The following is a 14,733-nucleotide window of genomic DNA, read 5'->3' on the forward strand; positions in this document are numbered from 1 at the left end:
TCTAATTTTTTTTTTAAAGAAATTTATCGTGCTCTTGTGTGTGCATTTGCGATGAATTTATTGAGATACAGTTCATCCATTTAAAGTGTACACTTGGGCAGCTTTACACATATTCAGTCATGCATCCATCACCACAGTCTATTTTAGAACAATTTCATCACCCCAGAAAGAATACCCATAACCTTTAGCGGTCATTTCCCTAGCCCCTCAGTTGACCACCAGCCCTGGGCAAACACTATTCCAGTTACTGTCACTGTAAATTTGCCTATTCTGGATATTCATATAAATCGAGTCATACAATATGTGAGTTTTTTAGTCACTAGTTTCTTTCACTTAGCATAGTGTTTTCAAGGTTTGTGAAATATTAGGGGATGTATCAGTATTTCACTTCTTGTTTTTGCCAAATAATATTCCATTGTATTGAGATATCACATTCTTTTTATCCATTCATCAGTCGATGAATGTTGGGGTTGTTGCCATGTTTTGGCTCTTATGAATAATGCTGCTATGAACATTTGTATACAAGTTTTTGTGTGGCCATATGTTTTTATTTCTCTTGAGTTTATATCTGGGAGTGGGATTGCTCAGTCATGTGGTAACTATGTTTAACCTTTTGAGGAACTGCTAGGATGTTTTCCAAAGCAGCTGCACCATTTTAAATTCTTTACATCAGTGTGTGAGATTTCCAGTACTCCACATCTTTGCCAGAATTTGCTGTTATCTAATTTTTTGATTATACCTATCGGTAATCTCATTGTAGTTTTGACTTGCATTTCTCTGATTGCTAGTGATGTTGAACATCTTCTTGTGTGCTTATTGGCCATTTGTATATGTTCTTTGGAGAAATGTCTATTCAGATCCTTTGTCCATTTTTAGATTGGGTTGCTTTTATTGTTGATTTGTAAGAATTCTTTATGTATTTTGGATCCAAGTCCCTTATACATATGACTTGTAAAAATTTTCTCCTATTCTGTGGGTTGTCTTTTCATGTTCTTGATGGTGTCCTTTAAAAAATGTTTTTAATTTGATGAAATCCAATTTATCTATATTTTTGTTGTGCTTTTGGTGTCACATTTAAGAAACTGTTGTCTAATTCAAGGTCAGAAAGATTTATGCCTATGTTTTCTTCAAAGAATCTTAGAGCTTTAGCTCTTACATTTAAATCTTTGATCCATTTTGAGTTAATTTTTATTTATGGTGTGAGGTAAGGGTCCAACCTTATTCTTTTGCATATGGATATCTAGTTGTCTCATTATAGCCTTTTTACGAAAGTTACTGAATTGTATAAGCAGCAACCTCTTTGATAATTTTAGATATATAGAAACTTTCTTTTGGCTATTTTGATCCTTGAAAAAAAGCTGTGTCACAGTTTTATATTATAGTTTGTAAAGACATCTTTGGGGACTTAAAGTAATGCAGTTTTAAGTATGTAGCTTTCTAATGTCTGATATGATACATAAAACGGTTTTAAAAATCTCAAATGGTAGTTCTCAGCTGGCGGTATGTATCAAAATCCTTTTGGAGGAGAAATGGTCTTTTTCAAAATACACACGCAGGTACTTTACCCTTAATCTACTGAATTAGAATTTCTGGGTAGGGGCTGAGCATGTGTATTGCATTTTGAAATAACTTTTTATTTCAGAATAATGAATGGACTCCATGGTTTGCTGGTATATGTTTAACAACCACTCAGAAAAAAAGAAAGCCATACTTTGTAGGATTTACCAATTTCTTTGGTGTAAATACTCCCATCATGGTCAGTTTCAAGCTACTAAAATGGTATCACTGAATACAGAGTTGGGAAGTGTGGGAATACACACACACACAATAAATGTAATTAACCACAAGAGTAAAGTGTACTAAAATATTTGGGAAGTGAGTTTTGAATAATTAGTACTGTTGGTTTTAATATTACTTATTTAATTGTTTTTATGATTTAATTTTCAGTTACAGCTTGTGCAGTTCCTAAAAATTTAACAGTTAGCTCTTGTGAGTCAGTGTGAACTGGCTCCAGCATACCACTAGGTAGATTGTACTTAATGTAAAGGGCAGACATCTGGAATTCATATTCTGAACACATTACTTTAGGAATTGTTATTTAATGCTACTGTCAGTTTCTTTATCTGTAAAATGGAGGTGATAGCTATATTATTGTGTTGCTGTGAAGAAAATATATGTAAAACAAGTATCATGACTGACTCTTCCAATGTGACAGCTTAATAAATGGTATTAGAATAGCTCTTAGCCTTTTTTCTCAAATATAAATTGGTTTTAGGCTCTTAATAGGAGATGAATATCGGCATTGGAGATTGAGGTTTTTAAAAGATATCTAAGTGTAAGTAGTTGTTGATTGTAAAGGTTTATATGTTCAGCATGTCATTTTAGTAGACAGCAAAGTTGGTATTTTGTTAAGACATTTAAAGCCTGGTTCTTGCTTTCCTTAGATGAGATAGTCCTCAAAGGCACTTAACTTCATGTACACCTAAGGGATAAAGTCTCAAGATTCAAGAGTAGTCAGGTTTTAGGGAATTCACTATCCAAACTTAGAGAAAACTGTTAATAAGTTAGGATAGCAGGTGTTAATTATTTTGAGTGCTATATCTGGTATGAAAACAGGTGCTGATCATTTCTGTGGTACATTCCCTATTTTAACATGTGTGACTCTTGATCTTCACATAATGAATTTCTATGGGAAAATCATATGTAGTTTATGTAGGGGCAAGTATTGCATAGATAACATAGCATGGCTAAGATAGGATGTGTGTGATTTTCTGCAAACTAATTCCACCGTTTCTCTGTTATTGACCTCAACTCCAGTGTGTCTGAGGTTGATAAACCCTGAACTTGTGGAGAGACCAATTCATAAATAGGTAAACTGTAATGCTATAGACTGTGGTAGTATGTCAGAGAGAGGAGAGCAGAGCTCACAATGGAGGGAATAAGTAACTGCCTGGGGAACCAGAGGAAAATGACATTTGCACTGGATATTGAAGGATAGATGGGATGAAGGAGGGAATGGGTGAGAGTCTAGGAAGAGGAAGAAAACCAACACAATAACAATAAGGTGTTTTAAAGGACTTGTGTGTTTGAGAACCTGTGAAGCTGTGCACCTAGAGTGAAAGAATTAACGGCATGTGTATGTGAGATGAGGGCCGAAGAGATCTATCTTGTTTACCAATTCATCTCCAGACCCTGGAACTAGTAAGTTCACTTACTGAATAAATGAAAAGTGATTCTGATGTGCAGCCATTGTTGAGAACTCCTGATGGTCTCAGGTCTGTGCTGTCCAGTGGGGCTGTTGAGCACCTGAAGTGTAGCTAGTCTGAATTGAGATGTGCTGTAAGTATAAAATACATACTGAATTTCAAGGACTTAGTATGAAAAAAAGAAAGTCAAATATCTTGTTAAAAATTTTTTATGTTGGTCATATGTTGCATTGGCAATATTTTGGACATGTTGGCTGGTCTAGGTGATCAGAACCATGCTTAACATAATGGAACTGAATTTAACATGGTGAGAGGCTAATTTGCGGTAGTGTCAGTAGGATTTGATGACCAAAAGAATGAGTTGAGGGGAGGTGTTAAGCCTAACTACAGGCTTTCCATGCTAGTAACTAAGATGGAAAGGCCCCTTTTGTACGCTAGACTCATAGCATCACGGACTACTAACTTTTGGCACTGTTTTCTGTATTTGCACAGACAGTAATATGCTATTTTAGAACAGTTATGAAATAATAAATATATTTTTATGGTACTGGATACTTTCCACCAGTCTATAGAACTTTTCAAATGCAGTCATTGAATTGTGTTTTCTTCTTCTATAACAGAGACTTGTTATTTTACATAATTCGAGCACACAATTAAAATAGCTTTGAAAGCAAAATTAGACCTGTGAATATAGAGTCAGGAGGAACATTCAAGCATTTGTTGATGATTAGGGCATGCATGTGCTATAGGGGATCTCTGTCTCTTAAGAGAAGCTTTGTGGCCACATTCAAGAAAGTATAAAATAATTCATCATTGTGGGAGGATATCTAATAGTTTAGGATTTAGAGATGCACTGTGAGCATCCCTTGCTCACCTGAAATCTTACCTTAGAGCAGATGGGCAATGGTCTGAGTTTATTTGTATGAATTGATCTTTTAAAACATGTTTTTCTTTTTTAAGTTATAAAATACATTATACATTTATCATTTTAAACATTTTTAAGTGTACAGTTCCGTGGCATTAAGTATATTTACATTGTTATGCAATCTTTACCACCATCCATCTCCGGTATTTTTCATGATCTTTGTTTTTAACGTCTTAATCTTTTTTGTCAATCTCCTTTCTCATATATGAAATTAAAACCATTGGAATAATGTTTCAACTGATCTGTGTAATATATTTAAAATATTTTTTCTTAATCATTTTAATGACCTTCTCTGGTTCCAATAATAAGTCATTTTCAGAAGTTTTTCTTTTGAGGCTTCAGAATCATGTTCCCTTTTCCTTGTCCAGTATTTTTTCAAAGGTCATTTTTATCATTTCCTACCCCATCTCAACCTGATGACTTATCTTCAGACAATCTATTTAGACTTGATACTTATCCTCACCTCCACTCTGGATCTATTTAAAATGACTACTATGCAAATTACTTTTTCAGATCTCAGTCTTTAGCTGAATCGTAAGTTGATTATCCAACTTCCAGCCTCTTTCAGATATTTTATAGGCTACCATTGATGTTGACTTTGCACACTACAGTTGATTTTGACCTACCCTTAGTGCTTGGTTCTCTGGTTTTCTGAATTGAGAACTAATTTCTAGCATGAAGCTTTCTGTCTCTGGGAACTGTACCTCCCAGAATGTATACATAATTATTAGCTTTGCTTTGTAGCCCCCTACCCAGTTCTGTTCCTGTCCCTCATTTCCCTCCCCCCACCACCTAAAAAAATTCTTGTTCTTTTTCTACATCTTGATATTTCTGGCTAGATGAGGAAAAAGTTTCACTGATAAGGAAGGAGATAGGACTGTATGTGTTATAAAAAGCTGACTCATGCAATGGAGGGCTTTAACTTAGAAGGCCTTATTAACAGTTTTGTAACTATCCTGAGTAAGTCTCTTGCACCAATATGTCACAAGTTATAGTGAGAACCAAGTGAGGACGTACATGTGAAAATTCTTTGGAAAGAATAAAACACAGTAAATGTAAAACAGCAAGAGTAGAGAGTTAACCAAATTAAAAATTTGAGAATGAGTATAGGATTTAGTAGAACACAGGAGTGTTGTTTACCCATTTCAAAGGAAAAGGTTTAGAAGAGAAGGGGAAGGGTGTAAGTGGAGATACAATATATACCACCTGGTAGGAATTTGATAATGTGTATGTAGTACGTGATTGATTACTGTGATTTTTAAATGTAGATTAAAATGTTCATTTTATATAAAAATATGTCTTTAGCCTTGTATGATCTGCAAATACATAATATTTTTTGATAGTATTAAAAGGAGTTCCAGTTGCCAAACCTTGGCGTATAACAACCATTTATTTTGTTCATGGATTCTGTCAGGAAATCAGAAAGGGCACAGTAGGCATGGCTTCTTTCTTCCTTTATGTCTGGAACCTCAGCTAAAGTATTAGGATGCTGGAGGCAGGAATCATTTGAAGATTTTTTCACTCTCATGTCTGGTTGTTGATGCTGGAAGTCAGCTGGAGGCCTCAGTTTCTATGTGGACCTCTTTGTATGGGTAGCATGGACATTTTCTCTGATGGCTAGGGGAGAGAGAGAGGGAGAGGGAGAGGGAGAGGGAGAGGGAGAGAGAGAGAGAGAGAGAGAGAGAGAGAGAGAGAGAGCGAGAGCGAGAGCGAGAGCGAGAGAGTGAGCTGAAATCTGGTACTAGGTGTGCTTGTTCCTACTGGGGTGCTGTTTTTTTTTAGGCCCTCTCAGCTGACAGAGCAATGAAATATATGAGTGTATACTAATTGGTGTATATGCATATATCTATAAATATTACAGGCAACCGTCTTTATCTGTATTGAGCTAAACATGAGTTCTTATTAATGTCTTTTAACTCTAATCCAGTACCACTATTTTTCTTTTTTTTTTTCTTTTCCCTCAAATGTCCCTTCCTTAGCTTGTTGGAGGTCTTTATATTAGATCCTGAGCTCTGTTTAAAAGTTTACTTTATAAAATATGTTCACTTTAAGTGTACCATTTGAGTCTTGACAAATGTACACACCTGTATAACCACCACCACAATGAAGATACATAACATTTCCATCACCCAGAACATATCTTCATGTCTTTTTGGAGTCAGTCCCCTCTCAAACCAGGCTCCTGACAACCTCTGATCTGTCATTATAATGGAATCAGATATTATATATTCTTGGGTCTCGGTTCTTTTAGCACAATACTTTTGAAATGCAGCCATGTTGTAGTATGTGTCAACAGTTTGTTCCTTTTATTGTGGGTTACTGTTTTATTATATGGATATGTCAAAATTTGTTTACCCATTCCCCAGTTGATGGACATTAGAGTTGTTTTCTGGTTATTACGGCTATTATGAATAAAGCTGCTATGAACATTTGTGTACAAGTCTGTGTGGACATAGTTTTCTGTGGGTAAATACCTAGAGGTGGAACTGCTGAGTCATATGTTATGTGTATGTTATGTGTCTTAGCTTTATAAGAAACTGCCAAGTAGTTTTCCCTAGTGGTTATTCCATTTTACATCCTCAACCCACAGTGTATGAGAGTTTCAGTTGCTCTACATTCTTGCCAACACTTGGCATTGCTCTACTGGGTATATAGTGGCTTTAATTTGTATTTCCTTTTTTTTTAAATTAATTTATTTTTTGGCTGCGTTGGGTCTTTGTTGCTGCGTGCAGGCTTTCTCTAGTTGCGGCGAGCAGGGGCTACTGTTCGTTGCGGTGTGCAGGCTTCTCATTGCGGTGGCTTCTCTTGTTGCTGAGCACGGGCTCTAGGCGCGAGGGCTTCAGTAGTTGTGGTGTGGAGGCTCAGTAGTTGTGGCTTACGGGCTCTAGAGCGCAGGCTCAGTAGTTGTGGCTCACGGGCTTAGTTGTTCCATGGCATGTGGGATCTTCCTGGGCAGATTCTTAACCACTGAGCCTCCAGGGAGGTCCCTTAATTTTCATTTCTTGATGATTAGTGATGTTGAGCATCTTTTCATGTGTTTATTGGCCTTTTACAATTTTTTTGTGAAGTGTCTGTTTATGTCTTTTGCTTATAAGTTGGGCTGTTTGTCTTATTACAGATTTGTGGCTCTTATATGTTCTGAATACCACCAGTCATTTGCAGGATATGTGTATTGCAAATACATTTTCCCAGTATGTGACTTGCCTTTTCATTTTCTTTGTGGAGTCTTTTTTTTTTTTTTTTTTTTTTTTCTGCACCGTGCAGCATGCGGGATCTTAGTTCCCTGACCAGGGATCGAACCCATGCCCCCTGCAGTGGAAGCACGGAGTCTTAACCACTGGACTGCCAGGGAAGTCCCTGTGGTGTCTTTAAAGATATCCTTTAATTTTGATGAAGTCCAATTATATCCTGCCTGTATTGACACAGCTTCAGTAGTCCTTGATAGTTTCTTTGTTTCTGTTAAGATGTTCCCAGCTCATTGTATATATTTTATATCTATCCTCTACTTGGAGTCAGCCATTTTCCCCTACGTCTTTTATTGGGAGATGGTATTTCAGGACCACTACTTGGAAACCACTAGTTATTTTTAGGGCTTTTCATTGTATTTCACCTAGGAAATACATATGTATCTTCTGTTTAAAAACATGCACGCAAACATGAGTTCAAATAGTTCAAATTTAGAATTGCAAGACTTTTACCTAATTCTTTGATTTTATAGCTGTATCACTTTTCTCTTATGCTGAAAATTTTAGTCCCTGTTGACATTCATTTGCATTATCTTACATTTAATAGTTCCAGAATAATAATTAACAATCGTATTACTAATAATATGATTACTTCAAACAGTTTAAGATGTCTTGGTAGTTCTTAGGATATATCCCGTGAGGGAAATATCTGTGATATATGTTTCTTAGGAAGAGATAGTCAAATTATTGTACTTTTTAAAAATTAATTTTTATTGGAGTGTAGTTGATTTTCAGTGTTGTGTTAGTTTCTGCTGTATAGCAAAGTGCAAATTATTGTATTTTAAGTCACTTGAACAGTTGTCTGTGTGGTTAAACCACAAAATTGATGAAGTTGGGTTGATTCATTTCATTTTGATTTTAGTTTTAGGGATTTTTTTAAAATATAATTTTGTTTTCTAAGTATATAAAACATTTTCATGGTTTCAAAGTTATGAGACTGATGCCTACTGGGCTAATGAGGTATCTTATGTTTCAAAGTTAAATCTACAGAACAGGTTACATTCAGGAAAGTCTACCTTTTATCTCTTGATCACTCTATTTTTTTCCCTATAGGTAACCTAAAAACTAAATTATTGGATTATCCTGCTACTTTAAAATACATATACACGACTATTTGCAGGTGACATGATACTATATATAGAAAACCCTAAAGACTCCACCAGAAAAACTTTTAGACTAATAAATGAATTCAGTAAAGTTGCAGGCTGTGAGATTAATATACAGAAATCTGTGGCATTTCTATACACTAATAATGATCTATCAGAAAGAAGAATCTATTTACAGCAGCCTCACAAAGAATAAAATACATAGAAATAAATTTAGCCAGGGAGGTGAAAGACCTGAACCCTGAAAACTGTAAGACACTGATGAAAGGGATTGAAGATGACACAAATAAATGGAAAGATATACCGTACTCATGGATTGAAAGAATTAGGATTGTTAAAATATCCATGCTACCCAAAGCAACCTACAGATTTGTTGATTCTTTCAGAATTTCTACATAGACAATCATGTCATCTCTGAACAGACACTTATTTCTTTCTTCTCAACCTGTATACTTTTTATGTCCTTTTCTTGTTTTATTGCATTAGCTGGGACTTCCATTATGATGGTGAAAAGGAATGGTGAGAGGGGACGTCCTTGTTTTGTTCCTGAGGTTAGCAAGAAAGTTTCTCACCATTAATTATGATATTAACTGTAGGTTTTGTATAGATGTTCTTTATCAAGTTGAGGAAGTTCTCCTCTGTTTCTAGTTTGTTAAGAGTTTTTATCATGAATGAGTGTTGGATTTTGTCAAATACTTTTTCTTTGTCTATCGATGTAATCGTGTCTTTTTTTTCTTTTTGAGTCTGTTGATGTGATGAATTACCTGAATTGACTTTTGAATGTTGAACCACCCTTGCATATCTGGTATAAATCCCACTTGGTTGTGGTGTATAATTATTTTTATATATTGTTGGATTTCATTTGCTTATATTTTGCTAATGTGTTCGGGAGTTTTGCATCAATGCCCATGAGATATCTTGGTCCTTTTTTTTTTTCTTGTAGTGTCTTCATTTAGTTTTGGTATTAGATATTTAGGTATTAATGCTGGCCTCAGAATAATTCTGTAAATATTCCCTCTGCTTCTGTCTTCTGGAAAAGACTATAGAGAATTGGTATAAGTTCTTTCTTAAATGTTTGATAGAATTCACACATGAACCCATGTGGACCTAGTGCTTTATGTTTTGAAAGGTTATTAATTATTGATTCAATTTCTTTAGTAGATATAAGTCTGTTCATATTGTCTATTCTTGATGTGTGAGTTTTGGCAGATTGTGTCTCTCAAGTAACTAGTCCATTTCATCTAGGTTATCAAATTTGTGGGCATAGCATTATTCATAGTATTCCTTTATTATCCTTTAAATGTCCTTGGAATCTGTAGTGATGTCTCTTCTTTTGTTTCTGATATTGGTAATTTTTGTTTTCTCTCTTTTTTTCTTAGTTAACCTGCGTAGAAGCTTGATCTTTTCAAAGAACTGGCTTTTGGTTTTGTTGGTTTTTCTCTGTTGATTTCCTGTTTTCAGTTTCATGGATTTCTGCTCTAATTTTCGTTATTTTTCTTCAGCTTACTTTAGATTTCAGTTGCTCTTCTTTTTCAAGTTTTCTAAGGTGGAAACTTAGATTATTGATTTTAGAGCTTTCTTCATTTCTATATGAATTCAGTGCTGTAAATTTTTCTCTAAACACTGCTTTCACTGCATCCCACAAATTTTGATAAATTGTATTTTATTTTCATTTAGTTTGAAATATTTTAAAATTTCTCGTGAGATTTCTTCTTTGACCCATGTGTTAAGTAGAAGTGTGTTGATTAATCTCCATATATTTTGAGATTATCCAGCAATCTTTCCATTATTAATTTCCAGTTTAATTCCATTGTGATCTGAGATTAGACATTATATGATTTTTGTTCTTTTAAAAGTGTGTTTTATGGTCCATAAAATGGTCCAGAATGTTCCGTGTGAGCTTGAGAAGAATGTGTTTTCTACCTTCATCAGGTGAAGTAGTCTATCGATGTGAGTTATATCCAGTAGATTGAAGGTGCTTTTGATTTCAACTGTGTTCTTGCTAATTTTCTCCCTCCTGGATCTGTACATTTCTGATAGAGGGGTGTTAAAGTCTCCGAATGTATTAGTGGATCAGGTATATCTCCTTGCAGTAACATCAGTTTTTACTTCATATATTTTGACACTGTTGTTAGGTGCATATATACTAAGGATTGTTATGTCTTTTTGAAGAATTGTCCCCTTTGTCATTATGTAATGCCCTTTTGTCCTTGCTAACTTTCCTTATTCTGAAGTCTGCCTGTCTGAAATTAACATATCTACTTCCACTCTCTTTAGCATAGTGTATCTTTCTCCATCCCCTTCCTTTTAATTTATATGTGTCTTTATTTTTATAGTTGGTTTCTCATAGACAACGTATAGCTAGCTGGGTCTTGTTTTTTGATCCACTCTGACAATGTGTGTTTTAATTGGTGTGTTTAGTCTATTGATGTTTAAAGTAATTATTGATACAGTTGTATTAATATCTACTGTAATTGTTACTGTTTTCTATTTGTTATACCATTGTTCTTTGTTCCTGTTTTTTGTCTTCCACTGTTTTTGTGCCTTTTATGGTTTGAATTGAGCATTTTACACTATTACATGTTCTCTCCTTTCTTAACATATCAATTATACTTGTTATTTTTACTTTTTTAGTGGTTGCCCTAGAGTTTGCAATTACATTTACGATTAATTCAAGTCTACTTTCAAATAATACTATAGCACTTCACAGGTAGTCCAAGTACCTTATAATAACAAAATATTCCTAATTCTTTGCTCTGGAATATCTTAAGTGGTATCAGGATTTTCTGCTCTTGAAAGGTTTGGTAGAATTCCCATGTGAAACCACCTGAGTCTGGTACTATTTTATGAAGAAGTTCTGTAAGTAATTTATTTTTCCAGTGGAAATTAATAGACTTGACTTTAAGTCAGTTTTGTTAATTTTTTTCTAGAGTATTATGTACTTTGTCTAGGTTTTTAAACTAGTTTGCATAGAGTTGTGCAAAGAAATCACGTTTTTCTGTTTTCTCTGTTCTAATGGCTACTTTCACATTGTCATATAGGATTTTGAATACTTGGGCGTTTTCCCTTTTTTCTTCATTAGTTTAGTCAGTGGTTTATTTGCATTAGCTTTTGGATTTATATATTCTTTCTCTTTTCAACACATTTATTTCTCTTTATTAATTCCCTCGGTTTATTGTATTCTTTTTCTTTTTTGAATTGGTGGCATATTTATTTATTTATTTTCATATGCACACACGTATTTAATGCTATAAGCATTTTTCTGATAACTGCTTTAGCTGAATTCCATGGATCTCATATATCATGCTTTCATTGTCATTATTTTTAAGGAATTCTCATCTTTAGGTTTGTATTTCACCTGTGGTCCAATAATTGCTTAATGGCATGTTTAAAATTTTTCAGATTGAAGAGCCTTTTGTTTGTTTTATATGTGTATTCTTTTCATTTTTTAAAAAATAACTTCTATATTATTGCTTTTTGTATTTCTTTTTCTCAGATTTGATAAGATTTTCTTTGTGGCCTAAGATATGGTCAATTTTTCTGAATCTTCTGTATATGCTTAAAAAGAAGGTATATTTTCTATTGTTTGGCTTTTAGGTTCTAAAGTATATCTGAAACATCTGTTGTTTTGATCTCCTGTAGTTTTCATATATCTTTGTCTACTTGATCTATCTTGGTTTGAGAATGTCTTTTAAAGTATCTTGTTAGTAGTATGCTTCTGTCTAGTTCACTCCCCATCTCCTGTAGCTGTGCTCTTCATTGCTGTATTAGTCGGTACATAGATACAGAAATATTAATAATTGTTCTCTCTTCATTGTAATTTTTAAAATATGGTGCTTGGAGATGACCTGATTTTTGTTATCTGTTGGCTGTTTTTTGAAGTTTATAATCTTATTTGTTTTTTTGTGACTCTACTTATTCTGAGATGAGCTAGCATAATTTTTGTGACTTCATAAAAGAAAATCTCTGATAACCCTATTAGGAGATTTTTCTTCAGTATAGTATAAACGAAATAAACTACAGTTTCCTTAGTGTAGATCTAAGTTTCTTTACCATCTGTGTTTCTGTAGTGTTGAAAGGATCTGAAATTGCACATCTGTGAATCATTTTAAAATTTCAAAATGTCAGTTATATCTGTCCTAAAAGCTATATACTGAGCTAAGTTGTTGGGCTAATATTCAGGCCAAAAAACCACAATAAGCATTGTTCATTATTTAAAAGTTTTTAGCCTTGATCAGAAGTGTCCAGTTGAAAAGTTTTGAAAACATTAAGGTGAGAACCATAATCTTTTAAAAATTAATAATAGCTTTTTGAATTGTTAATAGCTTTGATATAATATGTGATAGTAAATGACAGAAGAAAACTTTGGATTAACATTAACTTTAACTTGAGCTGCTGAGAGAAGGGTTTGACGTGCTTTCTCAAGAATGTAAACAGCAGCAAAACAAGGACAGAATTGAAACCAAGGATTGAGCAGCAAGTGTGAAAGCCGGTAGTGACTTTAAGACTTTTACAGGTATTAGAGCTAGTCAGACACTAAGCCTTGGGCCCATCTGTGAAGAGAGTACTGGTAACTTGGAAGATGGAGTTGAAGAGTTTATCCAGAATGCAGCACATAAAAACAACGTTATAGAAAATATTGAAGAGGTTCACAAATGTGGAGGAAAAACTTAGAAAACCTAATGTACATCTAATTGGAATCCCAGGAAAAAAATAGAAAATGGGAAAGGCAATATTGAAAGAAATAATGGCTGAGAATTTTCCATTATTGATGAGATATAAGCCTGCAGAAAGCACAATACATATCAAGTAGATATTATATCATAACTGCAAAACATGAGAGGCATAGAGAGAATATTGGAAAACCCAGAGATAAAAGTCAGATCTTTCTACAAAGGAACGATAGACTGATACCATCAGTAACAATAATGGAAGCCAAAATACAGTGGAATGATATTTTCAAAGCTGAAGTGAATGTATGAACCCATAGTTATGAGCCCAGCAAAACTGCTTTTCAAGAATGAGGATATAATAAAGAAGCTTTCTGGTAAAATTGAGAGTGTTGACTACCAGGAGACCTTCATTACTCAGAGACTGTCTAATAGGATATACATCAGGACGATGGAAAATGACCTTAGAAGGAAGGTCCAAAATGCAACAGTAAAGGTGAACAGAGAAAACATTTACTAGGTCGGAAAGTGTCTTTTTTTATGGCCTATTGCAGTTGTCAGAAGTGTGGCATTGTACTCTGAGGAGGTGAAGCGTAGTACCAAAGGTATAGTATGTTACTTTGAACCCCCCAGAATCCATTCAGTTGTTGTCATTTTGAAGCTGCATTTTGGTTTGGGGAGTTGACCCCAGATTCACTGCTAGACCCTCATTAGTCTAGTCTAGTCACAATAATCCCATTCTCTTTACTAATTCTGTTGATTCAGGAACCAGGCCTAATTCATTTAGCCTGTGGCTATTATTGATTCAGATGTGGCCATGTGACTGAAGTTGGCCTACTCAGACTAAAAGAAAAAATTCTTATTTTGTGATTGGAGAGAGGCACACACTGGGTGAACCTAGATTGCTTGTCATCGTGGTAAAAGAAATATGCCTTAATGTGAAGTCAACAGTAGGAATAGCAGAGCTGTAAGAAAGGAAAAAAACAACAAGAAAATTTGGTCTCCAGTGATTTCACTGTGTTACTACATCACCCAGCCCTGAAGTTTACCCTATTTCTAGACTTCATTTTATGTGAGATTGTAATTTAAATTTATATAGCTTATAAGATTATAGTTTCTTATTTAAATTCTACCCCAAACTCCCCACCCCCCCCGCAAAACAAGTTCATTAATGCAAGAATAATTTCAGTTCTATACTAGGAGAGGTGGAAGCTATATGCTCTATGCTGCTCTGGCAGGACTAGGTTAATTTTAGTTATCACGTTTTATTGAAGCAACATTGGCAAATTAGTGTGCCCAGAGAAGATGACAGAGTAGTGAGGGGTATGAAAATTGTGAAATATTCATGTATGATCAGTGTGTAGAGTATCTTTGGCCTGATATAAGAAGATACTGAAGAGATTTAGTGACTGTTGAAATATTTAAATAGCTATCATGTGGAAGAATTATTAGATTTGTTTTGCACGATTCTAGAGGTCAGAACTAGTTCCAATCAATAGAAATTCTGGAGAGGTGTAAAAGAGTTGTGATCAGTATAAGAAATAATTTTCTAATATTTAGAACTTTCTGAAAATGGGAGCA

General features: G+C 34.4%; 1 protein-coding gene across 1 annotated transcript in view; it reads left to right on the forward strand.

Moving 5' to 3' along the window:
• Positions 1-14,733, forward strand: part of ZC3H13 (zinc finger CCCH-type containing 13) — an 80,197-nt gene that overhangs the window by 10,118 nt on the left and 55,346 nt on the right.

The sequence above is a fragment of the Phocoena sinus genome, chromosome 18 (genome assembly GCF_008692025.1).
Source record: "Phocoena sinus isolate mPhoSin1 chromosome 18, mPhoSin1.pri, whole genome shotgun sequence".
Taxonomy (NCBI): Eukaryota; Metazoa; Chordata; class Mammalia; order Artiodactyla; family Phocoenidae; genus Phocoena; species Phocoena sinus.